At 43.4% G+C, this 26938-nt stretch overlaps 1 protein-coding gene across 1 annotated transcript in view; it reads left to right on the forward strand.

Annotated features, from left to right (window-relative positions):
* The window catches only part of LOC121535968 (rho GTPase-activating protein 6-like), a 69623-nt gene that overhangs the window by 22830 nt on the left and 19855 nt on the right, over positions 1-26938 (forward strand). The window lies entirely within an intron of this gene.

The raw sequence follows: 26938 nt of genomic DNA on the forward strand, positions 1-26938 counted from the left end.
GTTAGTATAATTTTACCAAATCATTTTCAAGTAAATACCATGTCTGTCAAACTATCAGTACCAGATGCAATGCATGCCCGTTGCCGTGTTTAATTTAATTCAAGTAACCCTCAGTCAGTCCTCTATCAGATTTAGTGTATGTTTCATGTGACAAACGATGCGCCACGTGACACTGACAGTGTATGGACATCCGTAGCATTGTGCTTTCTCTCACAGCTGGCAGGCCACGACGCCATGGCAACAGTCGTCAACGGTGGTCAGTGAAAACACGTAGGTGCGTAGGTGGAGGATGTCTGTCTTTGTCGCTGTGTAAAAGCAGCGTGAGCCGCACATCACATTTCCCTGTCTAGGTCTGGTTTTCGCCTGCCTTCAGTTCCTCTGCGTTCGCATTGGTTTATTCTGGACTATTCTTCCCCTTAAGGACAGTCTGACATGGAGACATTGAGGACACGTCACAGAAGGGGAAAGCATCTCAAACTACCTTTGAGGTCCTTAACAGTTCATATGAATGCCATTCCAGCTACATTATTTCCCATGGTTTTAAAAGCCTCACAAAGCCACAACAGAGACATTTCTTAAGCCGTGTTGTGAGCTAAACAGGAAATAGATTACGCCATATTTTAAGTGAGTTCAACACAAGGGGAAAAATAAAGTACAGTATTATGCGTGTACCGTGATAAACGTCACTCCCAATCCGTCACAGGCCAACTTAATCCACATTCTTACCATACTACTGTGCTGGAGAGTACAAACTGTGTAGTTTTGCCAGAGAAGCCTAACTTCATGATGACATCACTGTGAGGCATGTGATGAAGTATAGCCAGCCGTCAGCAGCCAGATATTTAGGCAAGAGGGTGTAACTAGGACACACTGAACCCAAAAACGCATGCAGGCCTGGATTCCATCTCACTGCCATAGCCTTTTGTCTTCTTAAACACTTGGATTTGATTAGCATTTGACTTCCTTCCTACTTTACTTTTAACTTGGAGTTTTAGAAAATAAATTCTGCCCCTTTGAGCTTTAGCATAGGTCTTGAATAGCTCTTGGATGGGACAACTGGAGTAAACAATATGAATAGAAGTCCAGTTCTCCATCAGGATAGAAATGGATTCAGCACAAGTGGTCCCTGTTGCCTGCTGGTTGAAGCCTGGTGATTGAATCCAGACCAGGGGGTGTCGTGTGTTTGGGATGTGGCGGATGAGAATAAGGGTGTCTTAACCCTAACCCTCTTCCTCTGCAAGAACTCATGTTCGTACGGTGACGTTGTCTGAGGTCCTTGAAGATGTCAGCGAGAGACGCAGTGGTAATAAGCGGCTGTTTTTTTTCTATTTTATTTCCTCTCCGGAGAAGGGTTGAAACTGCATTCCCCAGCTTTGAGGTCATCACTTCAGGACGCTTTGTGTCGCACCCGCAGTAGAGTCGTTTATGTGTACCCAACCTTCAGCTTTCCCCCCTCCCCACTTCTCTTCCTCGCTCTCGTTTGTATTCCCCAGACCCCTTCTCGTGCCTATCTCATAAGATGGTGTCTCACAGAGAAGAGAGACTGACCACAAACAAATGAAAAAAAACAGGACAAAACAAGTGCTGTAAATTTGTCCAGGGTTAAATGTTTTTCTTTTTCTTTCACAGTATTTCATTGGCTCTTTCTTGCATGATGGGAGATATCCAGATGAGGAAAGAGAGTCACATAAACAAAACTAATCCACCAAACGATCGCAGAAAGGGCAACAATAAAACTCATGCAAGTCGAGTTAGATGTTGCAACATCTATTTCTGTGAATGTTTATTTGACAGGTCTTGACCACTTATGGGATATTCTGTCATTTATTTGATTGTCATAAAGGCTTTTATGGGAGATTTTCCATACAATTCAGTGATTTCAGTGCAGAGGCATGTAGTCACTTACATTTGACATTTTAGTCATTTAGCAGACGCTCTTATCCAGAGCGACTTACATGAGCAATTAGGGTTAAGTGCCTTGCTCAAGGGCACATCGACAGATTTTTCACCTAGTCGGCTCGGGGATTAGAACCAGCAACCTTTCGGTTACTGGCACAACGCTCTTAACCACTAAGCTACCACTTGACTGGAGAAAGCAGGCACGTAGTAACTGTGCGATGTAAACATCTGCATTTTGCTCCAAGCTCTGAGTTTATGATGACAGAAGGTATTAGGATGGCCTTAGATGAGTGCATTTCATTCTCTAGTAATTTTCCAGATGCATAGCCTGGGAGAAATAACTGAGGTAGTAAACAACTTCACACAGAATCAGGCCTAGGAATAAACAAACCAAATACCAGTTATAAAGACAGACACAGTAGAATATGTCAGAGTTATATAGACGCTGTACGTTGTACTGTAGTTGAGTCACAATAAGTAATTGTCCATACAACCAATGTACATACAACCAGAAATATCAGAGGTGTGAAGCATAATGGAGCATGTGAAGAAGACATGAGAAATGTTATTAGATATGTGTGTTTATGTTTCATTTGTTGGGGAGTAGTGGCATTCCACATTCTGTCCAGCTGTCTGTCTTTTTGTAATTCCCCTCTGAACCTTTCTCCTCTCATTGCCGCAAATATTAATGACTTGACTATGAAATACGTCGACCATCAATAGGATCATTCTCTGCCAGAATCAGCAGTGGAAAATATTAAGCAAAGTGCTAAATACAATAACAAATAAATGGCTCTGCTGCTGAACGTTAGCACAAGAAGCAGGTTAAAGGTTACAGAGAAAATCCCAAGGCTCAAGATGTACAGTATGTGCTCAAGATTTTTCGAATCCAGGTTCTGTCATAGCTGGCCGCGACCGGGAGACCCATGGGGCGGCGCACAATTGGCCCAGCGTCGTCCAGGGTAGCGGAGGGAATGGCTGGCAGGGATGTAGCTCAGTTGGTAGAGCATGGCGTTTGCAATGGCAGGGTTGTGTGTTCGATTCCCACAGAAGAGCTGTGAGTAAATTGCAAGAAGAGCTCAGGATAATGTGTATACAGGTTTCATCCAGCCCCTATGTAACAATATGGACTTCTGGTTAGGTTGCCATTTGCCAGACACATTTATGAGGCATTTGTTCTACAGCAAGATGAAGATGGAATGTATATTGTCAGGCATTCTCAAAGTATATCCTACTCACTAACCCACACAGCTGTGTGGAAGCGGAATGAAGTGGACTGCTCAACATAACATAGCAGTGGCCAGTTTGGAATCTGAACTGGCATCCTTTTCTCAATAGAGAGGTTTGGGAGTCTTCTGTTTCACTTCATAAACCACTGCTGCTAACCTTTTCTTTTTGATTAGCTTTCCTTCTTGAGTTCAACTCTCTCTCTCACTGCCAGGGTTTGGACAGTGAGTGCGCTGCTCGGTTGGGACAAAGCGCTTCATGTTGTGTGATGCAACACATCTGGAGTTTTGGGATGTTCTGCCACGTTCCTTCCTCCTCCTTTTTCTCCTCCTCCTTACTCCTCTTCATCACAGGCCGCTATGTCAGCGTGTCAGCTACAACCACACTGGGACTATCAAATTACCATTTAAGGAGACAAAGGACTTCTTCAGGGGGATCACAAAGTGGCTCCTTCAGATATGAACTCATGCTTACTCAGTGGAGTGAACTTAATGAGTGGCATTGGAAAAAACATAAATAAATCTATAGTACTATGACTTCATAATTGTTTAATTAGGACAGTGCCACCAGGTCTGTGTTTAAGGAGCAGGGTTGGCCAGCTTAACACGTTTTCCAGGTTCCATACTCAGATTGTAACAATGATGACGTCAGTTGATCGTGATCATGCACTTTGATATAGCTATATTGTAGTGTAAAGCAAAGACCCACATTTCCTTTTAGTCAGCAGATATCACTGTGCTGTGCCTCACACATTCTTCAGATGTTTACACGTCTCTATCTGATTACTCTGGCATTCAGCCTGTGTGAGTGTGTATGAATGTGCGTATAGCCTACATACCCTATACCCGGAGGTTTAACCATGCCCCCTAGGCTGGTACAGTATTAATGTCCCCTATAAAAGCTCTGTACATGAGAGACGGACAGTGAAGAAAGTTTCCCAATAAACCCCTGGCCATCCTTGCCAATAGAGAGCAGGGCGAATGGTTTGCATTAACTCAAGTGAATATGAGTCTGGAAAGTCCATTGTAAACCCCTCACAGGAGGCCAGTATTAGTCCCTGTGCACTGTGACCCCATGAAACCGCTTTGTATTTCATTTTCATGTTTATTTATTGTTTAAATTGCAGGCAAACCTTGGCCAGGATTGCTCAACTCTGGTCTCACACAAAGCATTGCACAAACTCAGCAATGCCCCCCTAATGGGCTCTCCATGTGTTTTTTTTCATTGATTGTTATTTTTAGCCACTAGTTGTCTTTAATATCCTTTTAACAGTAGTGCGACACATAGCCATCATGCATAACTTTAAAGTCTGAGGGTCTCATCTTTAGCCCCCCACCGCAAACAATGTACAGAAGGGTTTTGCATTGTGATGAGGTTACAACACAGTCATTTGGTTACAGTCATTTCCAAGCATCCATACCCCAAAGGCTGTTGAATCTTTGTAAGTGTCTGTAGAACCAATGGGGTGAACATTAAAATAAAATAAAAAATTACACACCGATGTGACAACCATGCCTAACACAGCCTACAATAATTGTACAACGGGAGGGTGATTGACTAAACAGCTTATAACAGCTTGATAAATTTGAGGAAATAGAGCTTGTTCCAGCTGTCATGGCTGTTAGAGGTAAGATGAAATGGACCGGGGTGCATTGGAAAAGGCACCTTTTCATTCGCCTATGTGTGCGTTTTGTCAATGTTTTTTGGGGGAACTCAGTCAGGGTCTCAACTTACTGATGAGAGTTAGAAAAGTAGAATACACAAGGTGCAATTTTGAAAGTTGCTGGTGCATCAGCAGTTTTCCACTTGTTATGTCAGTCACTCAATTAGCCCATGTCAGCTAACTTTGTAAAAGATTTTTAGGTTAAATAGTCTAGCCAGCTATAAAAACCTTGTATATTGTAGGCCTAATCATCACCAAATTACTGACCAGGCATTCAGGGCATGTGCTCAGGGTCCCACTCTCAACTGAATAAACATCCGGTTTTCAGGGATACAGTATTTTCAACCTAGCTCTATGTTTTCCCCTGAAAACCGAATGTGGGGACCCCCTCAGGCGTTTCTTTTACACCCGCTACATTAGGTTACAGGGGGCCTGAGCTCCAGTCACTCTCACACAGATATCATGAACATGGCATACGTAAGGAAAATATATACAACTGCAGGAAATTAGCTTTAAAACTGCAAAAGTTTCTCACCACCTCATGGCAAAAGTGTAGAATTGCAGGAAATATATTGTAACATTATCCATTGCCAATTATCTATTGCAAAGAGCAGGGCACAAAATGCTAGAGGTGTCACTGTGTGCTGTAGATGTCACTGTCGTCAATGCACTGAATATCTTTATTTTTTTTTGCATTGGTTGTTCATCTCTTTCACTTTCTCCACTCGCTCTCCGATGTGCTCCGTTGAGGTGCCCCGCCTTTAGCCACTCTCCCCGACTCGTTTCCTCTGTGTTTAGAACGGCGGCGCAGCATCGCAAACTTCAACAGTCGGTCCACTAAAGAGTGGAGTAGCCAGCATGGAGCGGGAGCTGTTGCGCACTGACCCTGCTGTCCTCCGTGGCATGCATAACCTTCAACCGTACAAGTATTGTTCTATTCGGGGATTTGACTATTCAGCGTAAACCTGTAACAAGTGTTTTTTTGTTGTTGCTTTTTTCTTCAATCGAAATTGATGATACAGCGAGTGGTGAGGATATAACGTCACGCTCGTTCCGTTACTTTTGGATAGGCTACTTTATATGTGGATACTTGTTCTGAACCATGGGCGACTCCGTATTCTTGGAGAGGCACAATTCCTACCTTGTAAGTATTCTGCGTTATGCTTCTCTCTATACAGCCTGTGGTTAAGAAGTATGGTAGTTGAGACAGGCTTCGTCCTGTATTTGTTTATGTTAGATGACAGAGATGGGAGGATATTGATTTCCTGAGAGGAAATGAGTGACACATTGTGCAGCATCGGTATGAATCCAGGCTATAGCCTCCTCTTCCATTTTCACTATGTGCTGTGCACATTTGTTTTTCTTCTTCCTCCAGGCAGTAATATTTTAGCCTCACCTCATTTCCACTGCTATTGAAATGTAATTACCATCGAACCATGCAACTAAAATCTGTTAGTTTCACACACAATAGACCATGCAGTCTCCTTCCCGATGTTAAAACAGGAGAGGAGAGAGCCAGAGGCAGCTAAGGTCAGTGGTAGGCTGCCTCATGACTCTGGAGAGTTATGTGGCTGGCTCAGTGGATGTTACCACAGAGATGAAGAAACAATAGTACAAGCAAAGCCAGTCTGTAAGTCTTTTTTTTCTCACTGTCAGGTCAGGGTTCCAGTGCACTGAGTGCACTCAAGCTTCACATAGAGCTCTGAGCATAGAAAGCAACAGTGTTTCCAATATTTCATTAACTGAAAATGTTGTAGTGTCCTACCATCAGCCCACAGTCTTCCCTCTTGCTAACTTCACGTTCTATGCTGCTTCTTATTAGAGAGAGCGAGAGAGAGTGAGTGAGTGAGTGAGTGAGTGAGTGAGAGAGAGAGAGAGAGAGAGAGAGAGAGAGAGAGAGAGAGAGAGGAGGATGGTGGTCTAATGAAACTTCCTATGGTGCAAGGGTCAGAGAGGCAGAGTGGAGGATAGAGGGAAACACACACGCCTTGCACCTGTCTGAATGTGTTGCAAGTTTGCTTACTCCCAGCATGCATTAGGGCTCATTCCAAAGTAACACATATGGCGATAACCCTTCATTTTCTGGGTTTAAAAAAATAGTGGGTTACGTAATACATTATAGGAGCTCTGTGGCCCAATGACCCTGTGTTGCCACAATTGTGTTTTGATGTGGTTAAGTGGTTGACTCCATCAGGCACCTCAGAGGTGGTAGATAAGGACAAATCAAAGCTATGCTGTCGGTGATCACAGACAACTCCTGAACTAATGCAACTATAGCCTCTTTAGCAATTGTGAGTGGTGTCTTTTGTTTATGTAGTTGCGTCTTAACCAAATCGTAGAGTGACAAAGAACTCTTCTGCTCGTAAATCCTCATGGGTGGTTAGATCAGCGCTGCGGGTTGCTGTCTCTCCCCTTGGAGATGATGTGTGGTAATTTCTCTCCATCTGTGAGTAATCTACTGCCCGCTGAGGCCGTTCGGTGGGTCGACTTCACTTTATGAGTGATGTTTTTGCGGTGAAGACTCATAAAAGCGCAACCAAAGATTGAAAAACAATACCGTTTTCTTTGGCTTCGCTGGCCCACACTGTGGTCTCCCAACTGACGTTTTTTCTTGAGGGGTATGAAATGTAGTGTATATGAAAAGCCCATGCAAGTGTGTAGCCTCTCATTTGTGATGTCACTCACACACAGTTTACTTAGATAAACAACATGTCCGCTTCTCTCGCTCCAATGCCCGCAATGAATGGGTCTTTCAACTTCAACTGTCTGTGGCGTTATGAATGGTATGTGGAGTGTGAGCAACACGTTGCACATATCATATTGCAGAGATCCTTGGTTTTCATTGTAACTAGTTAACCAGACTCCACCTAGCCTTAGACACAGCAACTAGAGTGCTGCTGCCTCGAGTGTGTAGGAGTGGTGTATGGTTGGCTGTTAGTAGTGAACTTTCTGGCATTCTGACTATGCAGTCCAAGGGTAATATCACTGCCGAAGGATCCCAAAGTTGGACACAAAGCGTGAAAGGAGGATTAGGTCCGCATAAGCTTTCCCCATCAGCCTTCCAATAAACAAATTCCATATTCCGTCATTCTGTCCACTGTGTATAAATATTCCAGATTCCAGTGTTTTACTGGTTGGAGACATTGAGGATTTGAAGAGGAGAGAGAGCAGCACAATTCCGGTTGCCAAAGCATAAACTTTTAATCTGTCTTGTAGGCAGCCATGTGGCTAGGCTCTGCTAGGTTCTGATAGGTTCTTTTTTATTTTATTTCACCTTTATTTAACCAGGTAAGCCAGTTGAGAACAAGTTCTCATTTACAACTGCGACCTGGCCAAGATGATAGGCTCTGCTAGGTTCTACTAGGTTCTGCTAGTCTCTGCTAGGTTCTGAAAGGCTCTGCTAGGTTCTGAAAGGCTCTGCTAGGTTCTGAAAGGCTCTGCTAGGTTCTGATAGGCTCTGCTAGGTTATGATAGGCTCTGCTAGGTTCTGATAGGCTCTGCTAGGTTCTGATAGGCTTTGCTAGGTTCTGATAGGCTCTACTAGGCTCTGCAAGGTTCTGATAGGCTCTGCTAGGTTCTGCTAGGCTCTGATAGGCTCTGCTCGCTTCAGAATGATGCTAGCGCCTCCAGGCATACTAGCGCTGGCGACCCAATACCCAACCAAGACCCAACTCCTCACTAGGGCGGCAGGTAGCCTAGCGGTTAAGAGCATTGGGCCAGTAACCAAAAGGTCACTGGTTCGAATCCCAGAGCCGACTTGGTGAAACATCTGATGATGTGCCCTTGAGCAAGGCACTTTACCCTTCTTGCTATTTACCCTAAGAGCGTCTGCTAAATAACTCAAATGTGAAAAATGATTAGACGCCACTTATCTGGGTTGGTTTTCACCCGGTCGCCCTTTGTTCCGGACCATTCCCAGACGGGTGTTATTACACGGTTGTTATCTAATGTTTTGGGATTTTTTCCCCCCACTGCTTTTGTCTTGTTGGTGTTTAAGGATCCATGATGGATTCTCTCTTCCTCATTTGGCCGAACATCTGCTGGCTGCTTCCTCCTTGACATCAACACATCACAATTTTAGTCATCTGGATGTCATCTGGTGGCTGGTTGTAGTGTCAGGGCATTACACAGGATGGCACGTGCTTGTGGCATGGTTAGGGGAAGAGATGTCTACCTCAACTGCCATTCACACTGCTTAGGCTGGTTCCTGCTACTCCGGCTTGTATCACTGTTGTCTGAAAGCTGCATCTTTACTCTCCCCTGCCTCTCCATTGTGTCCTATTACTGCAGTGGGGTAAATCAGGGCGACACAGAGTGTTTTTTGGTAGTCTTAAACAAATCAACTTTATAACAAAAGTATACACCTCACACACATGGTTATGGGCTTAAAAAAAAGAAGACACCTTTACCATGTCAGATATAGAGTTGACATGTGTTCAATGTTGAGTTTGCATCCTAATATTACACTTTATATACATCACAGAAGACTGAAATATAACAACATTGTTTGACATAGAAACATAAACTTTTTTTGAAATGTTTATTAATTAGGAAATTATGAAAAATATTAATAACATTCCACCCATGAGGCCACTAGAGGGCGCTTTGGTCATTTGAGTGCAGGAAAGGGCTACAGATATGATACATTATGTGATGTAGCAACAGACCTATTGGCTACTACGTGCATGTGAGTGACTCAGAGAGAGGAAGCAGACAGAAAGTCAGACACATTGACTACAGATCGGATTGTTGAATTGTTGATTAATTGGATGACGTGCTGGTGTTGTCAGCTGACCTTCAAAATATTTCTGTATCACAGTGGCTGGGCCTCTGTCTCTGTCCCCCTGTCCACGCAGTCTCTCTCGCCCTCCTGCCTCTCCCCCTAACCGAGGCATCACTGGCCAAAAAGGACCTGCATCCACCCACTTCCCTATCCTGGAGACACTCAGAGAGCCTTGTCAGTCTAAGGGCCAAGTACCTGCCCAGACAGGCTCCAAATTCCTCTCATTGTTCTAGTACTAAGTAGATGTTTCGTAACGGGGTCTGGCCCCCTTACCTGTTTCCCGCTCACCTTGTCCTTGTTGTTTTCTGAAGGCTGTTTGCTTTGCCCCAACCACAACCACTCCCTCTGCAAATAGGACTCAGGTGATCGACTGCACAAAGAAGGCTGTTTCAGGGCACCTGACTCCATGATTAAACATAGTCGGATCCTATGGCATCCAGGATGTTGCCCAGTTCCAACAGTGTTTGAGTAGATTTCTATTGATTCTGATTGAGTTAGAGCTGTTCTATTTCTAACATTCTATCTAGGCTTGAGTGATTTCATCCAGCATGCTCAGACTAATGATACAGTATAACACATTGTATTGGACTCTGAGGAAACAGATTCAGTGTGTTGGATCTCTACTTACGGTTGTGTAATCTGACCAGAACCCCACATATGAATAAAAGGAATAAGCTGTACGGCTGAATGTAATTTTCCAATAATATTTTAAGATGCCAGACTGATTTCTTATTTGATCTATCTCATGATTTAAATAGTATTGTCTGATTCAAACCACCATAACAGCCCAACGGGGGTCAAATGTTGCACGATAAAAACGGATGCAGTTATTTTGTTCCAGTGCTCATTTAGCCTGGGACTGGGAAATCCTGAGGTGTTACAGAGGTCACAGGGTCAAAAGGTGAGACAGGGGTCAGCACATCTCTGTCATCTGATTAACTTTTCTGGTATGTCTCTCTGTTTAAGGTAAAAGGTCATGGAGGTCACTGAACTGCAGCCAAGGCAATGTTCAGGATCGGGGGAGTGTGGCTAGGCTAACTCAACCAGCCAGGGGAGAGGAACATTCAAAGAAAAAGCTTATGTAGCTACACTGAAAAACGTAGATGATGTATGGAAAGATAGTTTCCGATGGAAATAGTCCAAATTAACTCCGGAAGATTCCCTGCTTCCCTGTAAATTCCTCTTGATGATGTAGATATAAAAATAACTCCTTGACAAATTCTTTGCTTACATGGAGCCAACGTCCCGCAGCGCCTAAGACACTTACAGTTGAATAGATAGAAAGGACGTTCCCACTTGATTTCACATGGACACTTGAATGCTCAGAAGAGTTATAGTTTTAAAGAGCGCACAAACATAACACTTTACTTTAGACTGTAAAGTGAGTATAATTGTTCTACATTCAATTTCTATTCCTAGAAACTGAAGCACTGCCAATCTAGATGATGAAGAGCACATATTCTACCATATAAGGAGAATTTTGCAGACTACTTATTCACACAAGTTTACAGGCCTAAGAGGGCTTGTGGTGATTTGATGTGTAAATGGGTGTCTATGCTTGAGTGCTCGTGTGAGTGAATGTGTGTGTGTGTGTTGTGGCATTCACAGATCTGTGTATGGGTGGCCGTAGTTAATTAAAGCCCAGTGTGTGACCTCTTACCTCATGCTGATGTGGCCAGTGACACTTTGCTTCTTGAAAGTCCAATATCTTGAAAAACGTAATGGTTCACATGCAAAACATTTCGGGACTGTATCAACAGTACACTAATGAAAAAATACCAAAAGATAGTTTTTGAGTGGATTTTCCCTTTAAGAGTAGATTAAGCTTGTTTCCATGTTGATGTGAGGGATGTCAGGCTGACAAGTGTGTCTACACATACACACACACACACACACACACACACACACACACACACACACATACATACACACACACAGCCTAGTGTGTGACCTCATCGTCATACACTGAGGCCGAACGAGGTTAAGCATCACCACTCTGAAATTCCACTCAATATATTATATTGACCACATCAAAGCTCTTACATCAGGATGACGTTCCTCATCATTACAGCTGAATTACTACACCCTTCACTTTCAACTGGTTGTGGTAAACATTGTATGTGGCTGAAAACAGCAAAACGTGCTTGTCTCCCCACTCTCCTGGCTGGCTGGTTTGCTTGTTGTGTCTTGTGGCTGTGAGCTGATAGCTCCTCTCTGCCTCAGAGGATTCCAACAGGAAGGGTCAGAGGTGCATGGCACAGAACACGAGGAAACACCAACGGGATGACTGGGAGACCAAACAACCATCCATCAGAAGTTATGTGGGGCTTGAGGGCTGTCTCCTCTGCCTTCAGTCTCTCTTATCTCTTATCTCCAGCATGTGGACATTTATCTTGTGTGTGACAGCCTTGTGTGTGGTTAGACTGAGTGACTAGCTCTCTCTCAATGGACTGAGCGAGCAAGTTCCTTTAGGAAGTAAAAGTTGTTTGTCACTTGTTCCATGTTTTGAAGCCTGTTTTTTTGTGCCATAGCAAGTTAAAGAGGAAGGAGACATCAATGACTAACTCCATGCACTGTTCTACAGGTGATGCCAGAAAGAAAGAGAGAGAGAGAGAACAAAGCGATAGTGTTCCTTCTTTTTGAGTCTCACATGGGAACCAGGTCTTTGAAAAGGCAGCAAAGGTTGCTCCCCACCCCCTCTCTCTTAGACCCTGAGGAGGACAGAGCCCAGTTTGACTTGGAGGGTCCTTGTCTAAGAAAACATTCAGTGAAGACCGTTAAGGTCCAGCACTTTATCTCTTCCCTTGCCAAGTCCTACAGAGTATAAAAGGCTGGGTGGTTCTGGTGACAGCCAGCAGATAGCTGGATTAATGGCCAGACCTCCTGCTTTCCAAGAGTAAAGAAGTCACAAAAGACGGTGAAATCAGAAAACTAGCTACGTAAGTACAGATACATGGTATGATTATGAAACTCAAAAATATCAGACTAAATTGTAAGTAAGAATTTGTTCTTAACTTACTTGCCTAGTTAAATAAAGGTTAAATAAAAATGAATAGAACGGGTGGACCCAAATGGATTGATGATTTATTCATTCACAACATTTTTGGTCAACAAGGAATGTCATTTCTTTATACAGCAGAAATTGTCTCTAATTCTCAGAGCTCAGGCCGTATTATGGCCTGTCGACGAATTCACTGAAGAACGGATCTCTCCAGGATTTGTGTAGTTATGGAATGACACTTTTAGTGGAAGAGATTTCCTAATAGGTAGTTTGGGAGTAATTTGTCACTATGGGTGATGTTGAGGAGGAAGTTGTAAGTGCAGGAGAACAGAATGAAGTCATTGTGTGTGTGTGTGTGTGTGTGTGTGTGTGTGTGTGTGTGTGTGTGTGTGTGTGTGTGTGGAAAGCACTGCATGTGTAGACTTGACAGCCTGCCAGCGTCAGACTATGTTTATAGTGGAGCGATACAGTACAGTATGTTAATAGAAAATGCCTCATTAACACTCATCAACAAGTATTCAAACTGTTGGACGACATTCATCATCATGAACAAATACATTGATTGGATAGAACACTGACTACACCCCACAGTTCAAATGCCTATAGTAACACTCGGCCTAAAAGGGAAAGTTGTCCACAACGCTGGACTCTGAAGAGGTCAGCTGAAGGTTGCTGTGCTGGAGGGAGGAGGTAGAGCCGGGCAGCTCGGCTCAATAATCTGCCCTTCTGTCAGGAAAATCAATAAAGCACCAGCCTCCCACTCTGTGACCTAACCGACCTAACTGATATTCAGTGCCCTGGTTCTGGAAAGCTGGGCACTGTTGCCGGGCGGCTTTTCTGTGTTGAGGGTGTTTAAAAGCCAAGGACTCTCTCTCTCTCTCACACACACACACACACACATACATGCACACACACACACACACACACAACCGGACACACACACACACCTGCCGGAAGTGACATTTGTCTCACACTTCCTGAGCTGAGAGAAATTAGCCGCAATGGCTGACTGTGGCAGCATGAGACATTGTGAGTCATTGTCAAATCAAATCCAACTGGTAAATCAAACTGTGGTAGTGTTATTGTGTACAAAACAACTCAATTGCGGTAGAGATAAGGACATAATTATCTTTTGGGAAAATTCAACATACGTGCCACACACACAGGCCTGCATATATATGCATACACAGATGCGCACACAGATGCGCACACAGACACACACACACAGACACACACAGCACACACACACACACACACACACACACACACACACACACACACACACACACACAACAAACTTTGAAACACTTTTCCCTAAAATGGAAGAAAGTGTTCAACCATCAAGTAATGGTGACCTTTTGTGTCACGGCAGATATCAGCCAAGTCATACCGGGGCCAGGCATTCTGATTCAGCCATGGAGTTCTCTTTGTCCAAGAGAAAGAATTCCATTCCCATTGGTCATATCACCTACTGAGTGTACAGTTTGAAGGGTTCAAAGACAAACATTCACTATACATAGGCATTCATGACACGGTTCATGACAAAGTGGTGATGCATCAACAGCAACCCACTGGGCACAGACATCAATTCAACGTCTATTCCACATTAGTTCAATGTAATGTCATTGAAATGACGTGGACACAGCGTTGATTTAACCAGTGTGTGCCCAGTGGGAAGTATCTGAGGTGGTTTTTAAGTAACACAATGGAGGACACCATGTGAGTTCTTCCATTCTATAGATCAGTGGTTCTTAAACATTTTAATCTCGAGACCCAAATGCGTAGTTGACCGTCCTCCCGTGACCCAAATCCTCCTCCAGCGACCCAAAGAAAGAATAAATAATGTGTGATGTATTCTCATAACTCGCGACCCACCTCTCACATGCCCACGGCCCACTTTGGGTCCTGACCCAGAGTTTAACGAAACCCTGATGTATGTTGACTGAATAATGGCCCGTCAAAAGTTGACAGGAGATTTACACAACAGGATAAATGTTCACAGGTGAATGACCATAATGTACTAACCTCTCCATCTTGACATCTGCGAAACGCCTTTACAGGCCCTTGCGTAACTGTTCTGGTTATTAATTGTTTTCATTTTCAGCCTGCTTAAGTCAGCACAGCCATAACACTCTGTAACCATCAATCGCATTCTTATGAACATCTGATGGCTTCTTAGCGTCTTAGCGCGTAGCGAGTGTAAACGGTGCCATGTGTCTCGTAAAGGGGCATTGCCTGGTGCTCGGCCTTCCCCCTGTCATCAAAGCTTTAAACCAGCCCAGTGGAACCAAGCAGTGTTGTAATCCCTCGTTTTTAACAGGGGCCTGTCGAAGTGAGAATTAGGTAGAGGATGGAATGAAGTGTGGCTGGGGACTCGTTCACAGTGGGCTAGTTCGAGTGTTGTTTAAGCGCTGTTAAAGCATATCACATGCCATTTTGCCAAAGAAGCTCTCGTAAGAGCCAGAGCTGCCGTGACATTACATTAACAAACCACAAGGGCCACAAATTTAGCCTCCATGCTAGAGGGATGTTGTGAGTGGTTCGCAGGAAGTGTGAAATGTCACAGTGAGTGTAGCACGTCTGGAGGTCCCCAGTGTGTTTGTTATCCGGCGAACAAACACTGGTTTCATGAAAAGAGAGAGGAGACAGGGAATTAAGTGGGGAAAGGGAACGAAGAGGAGAGAGGGAAATATAACGTTTCACTTTTCTGGCACCCACAGAAAACCTCCAGTCTTGATGGTGGAACATTGTGAAATATTGTGTTGTTGTTTTTCTCTAGTTCTTGGTTCTAAGAAAACAACCTTAGAAACCAAGTTCTCCGAAACCAACTAGTGGATCATGTGGCTCAATATGGTCGTTCAGCTTGATTGCTCCTGATTGATTCTCTATTTATTTCCAGACGTCCCGACTGAGGAGGATGATTGAGTGGCACATTTTTTCTTGGGGAATGCGTTATGTAATGATATGTTCTCATGCCGTGGGTATGGCAGAGTGTTCTCTCTGAGGGTTCTATGGGAAACCAATGCCCAGTGGGCTAGTTAGCGAACACGCTGCCTCAGCCTGGCTCAACTGCCTAGACAGACAAAGCAATGGAAAGGGGGAAAGAGACCAGAAGCTGCTGACTACTGAAGCTAACTTCTGCAGCTAGAGTTGACACAGCTAGCTAGAGTTATTGACACACATTGGAAGGCCATACTTATAACATGCCTCAGCTATACTGTCATTGCCACCTCTGATTTGGGCATTGTCTATAACTCACACCCCTATAATTAACTAAGTTGGACAAAGGTATTTTCATTCAAGATAAGCCACTCCCTTTTAACCAAACCAAAACCTCATGTATCACCTCGGGTCACATGTTTGACACCCCTGGTAGCTTCAACATCAAAGGACAATTGAGTACTAATGGAGTACATCCACTGTTGTAAACACAGAACAGCGGTGCCATTGTGGCCTGCATACCTAGAGTAACAAGCACTTGAGTATGAAGCAAAATCAATCAACCTATGTGTCAGGGAACCTACAGTGAGGGAAAAAAGTATTTGATCCCCTGCTGATTTTGTATGTTTGCCCACTGACAAAGAAATGATCAGTCTATAATTTTAATGGTAGGTTTATTTGAACAGTGAGAGACAGAATAACTACAAAAAAATCCAGAAAAACGCATGTCAAAAATGTTATAAATTGATTTGCATTTTAATGAGGGAAATAAGTATTTAACCCCCTCTCAATCAGAAAGATTTCTGGCTCCCAGGTTTCTTTTATACAGGTAACGAGCTGAGATTAGGAGCACACTCTTAAAGGGAGTGCTCCTAATCTCAGCTTGTTACCTGTATAAAAGACACCTATCCACAGAAGCAATCAATCAATCAGATTCCAAACTCTCCACCATGGCCAAGACCAAAGAGCTCTCAAAGGATGTCAGGGTCAAGATTGTAGACCTACACAAGGCTGGAATGGGCTACAAGACCATCGCCAAGCAGCTTGGTGAGAAGGTGACAACAGTTGGTGCGATTATTCGCAAATGGAAGAAACACAAAAGAACTGTCATTCTCCCTCGGCCTGGGGCTCCATGCAAGATCTCACCTCGTGGAGTTGCAATGATCATGAGAACGGTGAGGAATCAGCCCAGAACTACACGGGAGGATCTTGTCAATGATCTCAAGGCAGCTGGGACCATAGTCACCAAGAAAACAATTGGTAACACACTACGCCGTGAAGGACTGAAATCTTGCAGCGCCCGCAAGGTCCCCGTGCTCAAGAAAGCACATATACAGGCCCGTCTGAAGTTTGCCAATGAACATCTGAATGATTCAGAGGAGAACTGGGTGAAAGTGTTGTGGTCAGATGAGACCAAAATCGAGCTATTTGGCATCAACTCAACTCGCCGTGTTTGGAGGAGGAGGAATGCTGCCTATGACCCCAAGAACACCATCCCCACCGTCAAACATGGAGGTGGAAACATTATGCTTTGGGGGTGTTTTTCTGCTAAGGGGACAGGACAACTTCACCGCATCAAGGGGACGATGGATGGGGCCATGTACCGTCAAATCTTGGGTGAGAACCTCCTTCCCTCAGCCAGGGCATTGAAAATAGGTCGTGGATGGGTATTCCAGCATGACAATGACCCAAAACACACGGCCAAGGCAACAAAGGAGTGGCTCAAGAAGAAGCACATTAAGGTCCTGGAGTGGCCTAGCCAGTCTCCAGACCTTAATCCCATAGAAAATCTGTGGAGGGAGCTGAAGGTTCGAGTTGCCAAACGTCAGCCTCGAAACCTTAATGACTTGGAGAAAATCTGCAAAGAGGAGTGGGACAAAATCCCTCCTGAGATGTGTGCAAACCTGGTGGCCAACTACAAGAAACGTCTGACCACTGTGATTGCCAACAAGGGTTTTGCCACCAAGTACTAAGTCATGTTTTGCAGAGGGGTGAAATACTTATTTCCCTCATTAAAATGCAAATCAATTTATAACATTTTTGACATGCGTTTTTCTGGATTTTGTTTTTGTTATTCTGTCTCTCACTGTTCAAATAAACCTACCATTACAATTATAGACTGACCATGTCTTTGTCAGTGGGCAAATGTACAAAATCAGCAGGGGATCAAATACTTTTTTCCTTCACAGTACGTAAGCTGTCTAAAAGTGGGACTATTACCTGCACCTTAGGACATTAGAGTGTCTTCCCTCCAGTCAATCAATACTTTGAAGGGGAATGGCGCTGCCCTGGCTGCCTTAACTCAGGAGCTTCTAGCTGTGTAGATTAGAAGCAGCAGTTGAGGATAGATGGAAGGGTATTATTTCTCTTTCTGCAGCTGTGGAGCCTTTGAAAAAGGTCTGTACCTTATATGACCAATAGCTAATCAGTGTGCAGCTCCCAGGGTAGAGGTCAGAGATGCATGCCCACTTTGAAACACAATAGGCTGCCATATGTATGTGTTCAGCAGAGAGAGAGAGAGAGCGAGAGAGAGAGAGAGATGGAGAGAGAGAGAAAGAGAGAGAGAGCATGAAAGATGTGTGTGGCCTCCTGTGTGAATGTGTTTGTGTGTGAACGAGAGAGATGTTTTGATTACCCTTCTTATTGTTTTGATTGCTCTGTGATTACTCTTTGAATATTTGGACGCAGGTGCTTTTGCGCACGTACCCACATATTCGACTACATCATATTTACTTTGATACATTGATAGGCCCACAAGAGAAAATGGAGACATTCTTAATGTGAGCTATAATAGTAATACAAAAAAACACAACAAATGATGTTTTTAAGGATTCCTGATTCAGGGCCAAATCCTAACTGGAGAAATGCGTGTGTAGCTCAGACGTATGTGTAAATCATGCATTGATGTCAATGGGAGCTTGGCACGGAAATTCAAGTTACGTACATGGATCTCCAGTGAGGAACTCAGCCCTCACTGTCTGTCCAGCTTCTAGTGGACTAATGAAAAACAACAGTGGACTAATTATATATTTCCTTTAACATTATGTATCAATTCCCCTAAAAGACACAGGTCCCTAACAGTATATGCATTGGTGAAAATGGGGCAACATAGAGTAGTCATGCTATGTTGTAGCAATATGTATGCATTCATTGACCCTTGACATTGAATAAGGAGACGTGGGAACATACAGTCCAAATTATTATGTATTTTCAATGTTTATGGCTACCACAAGTTTTGAAACTGATATCCAGTGCTACACACTTCTTTGCATTCCTGCCTCCCATTTACGTGTTCGCTGTGACATCTTCATCTTTTGTTATTGTGTGGCCATTCGGAGGTCGCAACTACTACTTCAAAAGGCTCCAATTCACCAAGAGGTCCACCTTCCTCTCTAGTTCTAATCACGCAGCAGCACTCAAGTAGAATTGCAACGGGCGGCACATTAAGAGCGTTCTTTAGCTCACTGCGATGTTGATCTCTAATGCTAGGGGATTTGCCTGCTGGCGTGCATGGGAGATTACACATATTCTTTGGAGGTGGTGGTCTCGGCTGTAGGGGAAGAGAGAGCAGGGAGTGCTTGCACCAGAGCCCCTTAGTGTTTGGGCTGGTTGGCTGGATGGAGAGGGGGATGGGGACGAAGAGAGAAGGAAGGAGAGAGAGGGGAGTGGTCTTGGGTCATGCTATAGGCTGAATAGAGCAGTGGTTTAGTTTTACATGAGGTTATATGACTAAAAGATATGACACACACACACACACACACACGTGCCACTCGCACACATAAAGTTATAGCACGCTGAAGGAAAACTTTACAGTACTTAACTTACACTAATAAAACTTTACAGTAATAAACCATTCTGTGATTGAATTTGTCCATAGAAAAAAGGGCCAATGTGGTTTTGATTTAATTGAACCCATATTGTCTTACTGGCCTAATTGGGGTAATGTCTACAACCTCTCCTTAACAGTCAGAGTTGCTTGATACCAGAGTTGTTTTGATTCTATAGGTTATGTAACAATGATGTAATCTATACCCTCAACCTCAAGAGTTGAACTCAGTTACCCTAAGGCACACATTTGTATGTTGTTACATTTTTGAGGTGTGTGCTACCCAAATGTCTTCAAAATAACCTACCTCATATGACCCCCTCCACTTGATTATCAAGCAAGCATGTTTGTCATGAGCTAGAGCTGGTTTGTTGTCACAGTCCCACATATTTGCAAATTAGAATAGTACATTGGAAGCACACCATCCCCTGAAACACTAAATATCTTGTCATTGTTGATAAGACTAGTGGTAGTTACCTCACTTGCTTCACCGTGGTTATTATGGGATGGATAAAGTCTCTCCCTGACAGCCAAGCTCGAGATGAGATGAAGGCTCACAATTTATGTGCTAGGATAGTTAGCCATGTTTTTGCTTCATACTGCATGTTTATGATATAGGATCGTCCTCATTATCCCCCCAATTGTCTTCTGATAACTTGACTTTTGCTCGTTGACATATCAGGATGTTTCCCAGTCTATTTTCTCTAAGGCAGCGAGACGTATAGACCACGGCAGGTGGAGGGGTCCATCAATCCTTTGTCTCTGACAGGCCAACCAGAGTTTAGCTAGCCCAGCGGCGCTGTAATTACAATCAGATGTTAACCTTGGTGTGGTTCCAGCGCTACACGAGTTATCCATTACCCCATCAGAGTCAACGGGACCTGTGAAACGAAAACAGAAAGAGTAAAAACGACGACGTGAAAAGGAACATTCCTTCGGTGCAATCTCTTAACACATGCCCCTCTTTTTTTTAAATACTTTTCCTGGGCCACGGTATCAGGCTGTATCCCTATGGGAAATTGGGATTGGGAGGCCTATTTGGGATTGGGATGTTTCATCCCCAGATGTGCGATGTGGTATCCTCCTCTGAGAGGGTTGGAGAACCGACCGTCATTTTCCAAGGGAACAGATGTTGCCGTTAGTTATGTGTGCGGACGGAGTGCATTTTCCTCCATTGAGAAAATTATTTTTGTAATAATGGAGCCCAAGGGCCCAAGGGCTTGTCCTCTCTCTGTGGTGTAGAAATGTTCGTTTTGGGGGTTTTCAAGGTTTGTTTTTACATGAATTGGATTCTATTTCATAATATCCCATTGAACACACATGCAGTAACAATGGATTGAGGTTTGTACTACCCACATGTCTTCAAAATAACCTACCTCATATGACCCCCTCCACTTAATTATCAAGCAAGCATGTTTGTCATGAGCTTTGGAGGGGTGAGAGTTGATGACAGAGCCATCAGATGTCACTGATTTTATCTGTTCACAATCACATTCACATGGTTGTTGTTATAATAAGAAGTTCTCAAATGAAGTCTGTAGCATACTGGTCAATGGTGCAAGAAAAGGTTGAGAAAAAGTTCACTAGGCAATATGAAGTGGTTGTCATATTGTGTGATGTATACAATGCCTTTAATACTCTGTATAAAGAGTGATAGCCTACTGTATCTTCAGCATAAGAAACCATAATGTTGTTTAAAATGTTCTTGTAGATGGATCAAATTGGTTCATTTGCAGGGTTTGGATTCTGACTTGACTTGATACTGTATAGGCATATGCATATGCACATAAAACCACTTGAAAGGGACCAGAGTGGTGTCAATAACCTATTATTGTCCCCGGCATAAGCGAGATTACGCATCGGCCCACGACAGTGGAGGCTGCTGAGGGGAGGACGGCTCATAATAATGTCTGGAATGGCGCGAATGGAATGGCATCAAACCATGTATTTGATACCATTCCACTCATTCTGCTCCAGCCATTACTATGAGCCCGTCCTCCCCAATTAAGGTGCCACCAACCTCCTGTGGCCCACTAAGCAATCTGACTGGTGAATTGATTAGTTAGGTTCAGAGCATGCTGCATTGTTTGTTTGCTGTGGTTTAATGGGTGATGTCGTGATATTTTGTCCTGCAACGAACATTATTGACATGTGTTGTCAATACAGTCATATCAGAGGATTCCCATTCAAGTCACCGTTCTATTTCTACACTCTCTCACCCATTGAATTAGAATTACTAGAACGGACATTCAAGTCAACATTCCGGCGGCCATATTGAGTGTACCTCTTTTTCTATGCTCTCACCTATAGGCTATGACTGTGTGTTGATCCCTAGAGTGACATCCTACACCTCAGTTCTGGGCCCAGGTTCATCTGGTCCTTTGGATCAGATGAATGTGTTCTTAATTAAAGCAGTAGGTTTGTACCCGCCAGGGTCTTAATATATTGAATCTAATAGAGAGAGGAACATGTTGTCTTTGGCAGAGTACCAACCAGGGCTATTGTGCCTTCCCATGAAATGTTAGAGCGGAGAAACAGATTTTATGATGTAGTTGAAGTTACTGTGCAGTTTGCTACTGCTGATGCTTGCTGAGTTTCTGAAGATGATTTTAGGTCATTGCATTTAGCTGATGGCAATTTCTATGAGACTGAACATAAGAAATGAGAGAGAATGGATGGAAAATTCCAGTTGGTCTTCTAATATGAAAACATGCTCATTGATTTAACTGATTGATGATGCACTTTCTTTACTATATGTCCATTCAGTGAGGTCAGTAGCTTGTGCAAATTTAGCGATTGAGCATTCGATCGAGGGTTGCCATGGTGATGTTTTCTTCATTTCCCGAAACACATGAGGCTCTGTGTATATGTTACCATGGAAACAAACATATTATTTTACTTCAATTTGTGCAATTTGTCCTCGCTCATTGAACAGATTTTAAAAGGCGCATACGCCCACCTTATTAGCCGAGTCATCCCAAAGCTATTTAGAAAACGGCTGCCCTGACAAACAGCTACACCCCACACAATACATTACAGAGGTATCTTGGAGAGAACAGAACCTATAGGTTGAATATTAACTAAGTCATGAGTCAATGGATTTTTCAGCTTGGATTTAATAGTCTGGAATAGCCATTATTAGTTTAGCATGATGTTGTTCCTCCCTCTATACATTATATAACGAACCGTCAGTCTGCCTTAAGGCATTATTGTAGACTTGTCCTGTAAATCACAGTACAGTATAGCCTGCCCTACATGACAGTCATTGGTATGCTACAGTTAACATTTCTTGCAAGACTTTCACACTTTTCAAAGAAATTGAATTATATACAGTAAGCCAAATTGTTAAGTGATATGATTAGTCACAGCAGCATGGCAACCTGAATAAGATTACTGTTAGATAACAGGAAGTGTTTTCAAGCACATCATCTGATGATTGGTGGAATAGAGATGTTCAAAGCAAATGGAATAACTCGATTGCAGTACACAACCATTTTATAATGTGAACGGAATGGGTTCATAGCTTAAACAAACATCTGTTTAAGGACAAACAATTATATTCTCAACCCGCTATTAAAACAAGCTCAAATACGATTGACACCTATGACAACGCGCTACTGAAAGGCAAGGTAAGAATCAACTTGCATACTGTACACTTATTACAGCTCAATGCAATTGGCAAGGACGTTGGATTCATTTCCTGATTTCACTGGGAAATCAAATGGAATTGATGTGTTGAGGACAACTCATTCTGAGTAACAATCTGTACTAGTCCTATTAGCAGTATCTCCGGCCATGAGGTCTACCTGTGTCAAGGGTAGACATGTTTTCAGGCGCAGAGTGGATATGATGATGTGTGAGTAGTGGAAAAAGAGATGTTAATAACACACTAAGGGGGTGGAGGGAGGCAGCCTGGTCGGACCATGTCTTTATATAACGAGAAGGCCATGTGTGGAGGACCGTGAGGGCCCCAGAGCTGGGGGGTGGAGCAGGCGTAGAGATGGTTAACAGGTTTGGGAGATGTAGTTCCTAGTCATCACCAGTCAACTGTAGTCCTTAGTCAAGTGTGAAAACAGCGATTATGAAACACAAACTGACCAATATTGATTGGTTCTCTGGCAAAGGTTTATAGTACATACAGCAGAGAGTATAACATTGGACAAGATAATTTTTCTTCCTAAGGTTGTTCAGCGAGCAGCCATAGTAGATCAATTTGACCCCTTTAATTAACCCAGTGGGTCATGGCTCTTACATGTTGGATTGTTAAGTAACAAATTAGTTGTGTACACTAAGCACTGTCAAATTCAACTGGCTTTCCTGTTTACTGTATTGTAAATGTGCTCATAGAGACTAGAATTAGAGTCTGAAGAGAACTCCCAAGTGGTGGGGAGGGGACAGCATTTCTGAGGTACCAGCGTTCCATAACCATTCCATACATGCTCCATAGATGGACTTGGGGGAATTGGAGCTCAGCCATCCCATTCAGCCCCCCTGCCAGACCTAGCAGCTCAAGCGAGTAGCAGCCCCTGCTTTTCCAGCTGTTGTCGTCCCCCCCCAAAAACAATCCTTCCTCCCCAATCTCACAACTGCTGCACACTGACAACCATCAACCACAGGGTCCCCCTTCCCTTCACCCCTTACGGCTGTGTCCTGTGTATGCAACCAGTGGAGGGGACTGGAACAGAACGAGCTCCCTGCCACTGTTGTTGTGGGGAACTCACAACAACAGTGCTATGGTTTCATCCACACACGGCTATACACTAATGACTAACTATTTTGGAGTGAGTGCATCTGGCTGTTCCTCAGCATGCTCATTAGCTAGGGAGTATCAGGATGGGTGAGAAGCCTCTGTCCTCTTAGTACAGCTGCGTAGATCTTCTATTTCCACCTCTTGTTTTTCACTGTTCTGGTGAATGATGGTGTTGTTCCTCTCTGCTGGCTGGGGCGTTTTGGGAGCACAAGGTGGGTACTGTTGTATCTTTAAGCAGGAGTGAATCCAAAGTTGTTGCACAAAAGTAGGCTTGCGTAAGAACAAATTCTAAGCTAAATGAAGTTCTATGACGTACTAAGGCAGGTTCAAGGAGGACTCTCTGTGTGTGTGTGTGTCAGATTTTATGACTTTGTGGCTGTGCCAGCTAGTGACCACTCTGCAGAGCTGCCTCCAGAACAAGATTCATGACGAAAAACGCTGACCTGCTCTGATGTCTGGCTAATACATCAGTACTCTAGCTCTGTCCTCTCTCTTCAGCAGCTCGTAGGGCTGACAGAGGGGAATGCAGAACCATAGATCCAGGGATTGAGGTGACTTATGAGTTCATCATGAAGTTCTTTTTGAGCTGACTGCCAGTCAAGCCATCAACTCCCGTTCCTCCCCGCTCTTAACCTGTCATATAACATACTGTCCATTCTGCTATGTGTATATACAGTACCAGTCAAAAGTTTGGACACACCTACTCATTCAAGGGTTTTTCTTTATGTTGACTATTTTCTACATTGTAGAATAATAGTGAAGACATCAAAAGTATGTAATAACACATATGGAATCATGTAGTAACCAAAAAAAGTGTTAAACAAATCAACATATATTTTATATTTTAGATTCTTCAAAGTAGCCACTCTTTGCCTTGATGACAGCTTTGCACACTCTTGGCATAATCTCAACCAGCTTCACCTGGAATGATTTTCCAACAGTCTTGAAGGAGGTCCCACATATGCTGAGCACTTGTTGGCTGCTTTTCCTTCACTTTGCGGTCCAACTCATCCCAAACCATCTCAATTGGGTTGAGGTCGGGTGATTGTGGAGGCCAGGTCATCTGATGCAGCACTCCATCACTCTCCTTCTTGATAAAATAGCCCTTACACAGCCTGGAGGTGTGTTGGATCATTGTCCTGTTGAAAAACAAATGATAGTCCCACTAAGCGCAAACCAGATGGGATGGCGTATCGCTGCAGAATGCTGAGGTAGCCATGCTGGTTAAGTGTTCCTTGAATTCTAAATAAATCACAGACAGTGTCACCAGCAAAGCACCCCCACACCATCACACCTCCTCCTCCATGCTTCACAGTGGGGACCACACATGCGGAGATCATCCGTTCACCTACTCTGCGTCTCACAAAGACACGGTGGTTGGAACCAAAAATCTCTAAATTTGGACTCATCAGACCAAAGGACAGATTTCCACCAGTCTAATGTCCATTGCTCGTGTTTCTTGGCCCAAGCAAGTCTCTTCTTTTTATTGGTGTCCTTTAGTAGTGGTTTCTATGCAGCAATTCGACCATGAAGGCCTGATTCACGCAGTCTCCTCTGAACAGTTGATGTTGAGATGTGTCTGTTACTTGAACTCTGTGAAGCATTTATTTGGGCTGCAATTTCTGAGGCTGGTAACTCTAATGAACCTATCCTCTGCAGCAGAAGTAACTCTGGGTCTTCCTTTCCTGTGGCGGTCATCATGAGATCCAGTTTCATCGTAGTACTTGATGGTTTTTGCGACTGAACTTGAAGAAACTTTCAAAGTTCTTGAAATTGACTGACCTTCATGTCTTAAAGTAATAATGGACTGTCATTTCTCTTTGCTTATTTGAGCTGTTCTTGCTATAATATGGACTTGGTCTTTTACCAAATAGGGCTATCTTCTGTGTACCCCCCTACCTTGTCACAACACAACTGATTGGCTCAAATGCATTAAGAATGAAATAAATTCCACAAATTAACTTTTAAGAAGGCACACCTGTTAATTGAAATGCATTCCAGGTGACTACCTCATGAAGCTGGTTGAGAGAATGCCAAGAGTGGGCAAAGCTGTCATCAAGGCAAAGGGTGGCTACTTTGAAGAATCTCAAATATAAATATATTTTGATTTGTTGAACACTTTTTTGGTTACTACATGATTCCATATGTGTTATTTCATAGTTTTGATGTCTTCACTACTATTCTGCAATGTAAAAAATAGTAAACATAAAGAAAAACCCTGGAATGAGTAGGTGTGTCCAAACTTTTGACTGGTACTGTATATACATATCCGCTATGTGTATGTACGGTATATATAGTTTGGGTATAATGTGTATATTTATGTTGTATACACAGGGCACATTTGTAAAAGACACCTTGGTCTCAATATTTCTTCCCTGTTAAAATAAAGGTGAAATAGAATAAAACAAATAAAAAATATTGAGCCTAAACATCCATCAGCTTTACTACACTCTCTAGTGATCTGACCTGGGCTTCTCTTTCAGGTTAAGATGTGGGCTTTTAGGACTTATTGCCCAGTTATCAAGTGCTTTGGGTTCAGCTGTAGATGTTTGAATCTAAGGACAATCTGTCCTCCACAGGAGGTTGGTGGCACCTTAATTGGGGAGGACGGGCTCATGGTAATGACTGGAGCGAAATAGGTGGAATGCTATCAAATTCATTAAACACATGGTTTCCATGTGTTTGATGCCATTCCATTTGCTCCGTTCCAGCCATTATTATGAGCCATCCTCCCCTCAGCAGCCTCCACTGCTGTCCTCATACTGCAACATCTGTTGGTGACGATAGTCGAGACTTGTCCATTCCTTTCAAGTTGTTGCAACTTCACAAACAACCAGCCTTCGATCACT

Source organism: Coregonus clupeaformis, chromosome 29 (genome assembly GCF_020615455.1).
Source record: "Coregonus clupeaformis isolate EN_2021a chromosome 29, ASM2061545v1, whole genome shotgun sequence".
Taxonomy (NCBI): Eukaryota; Metazoa; Chordata; class Actinopteri; order Salmoniformes; family Salmonidae; genus Coregonus; species Coregonus clupeaformis.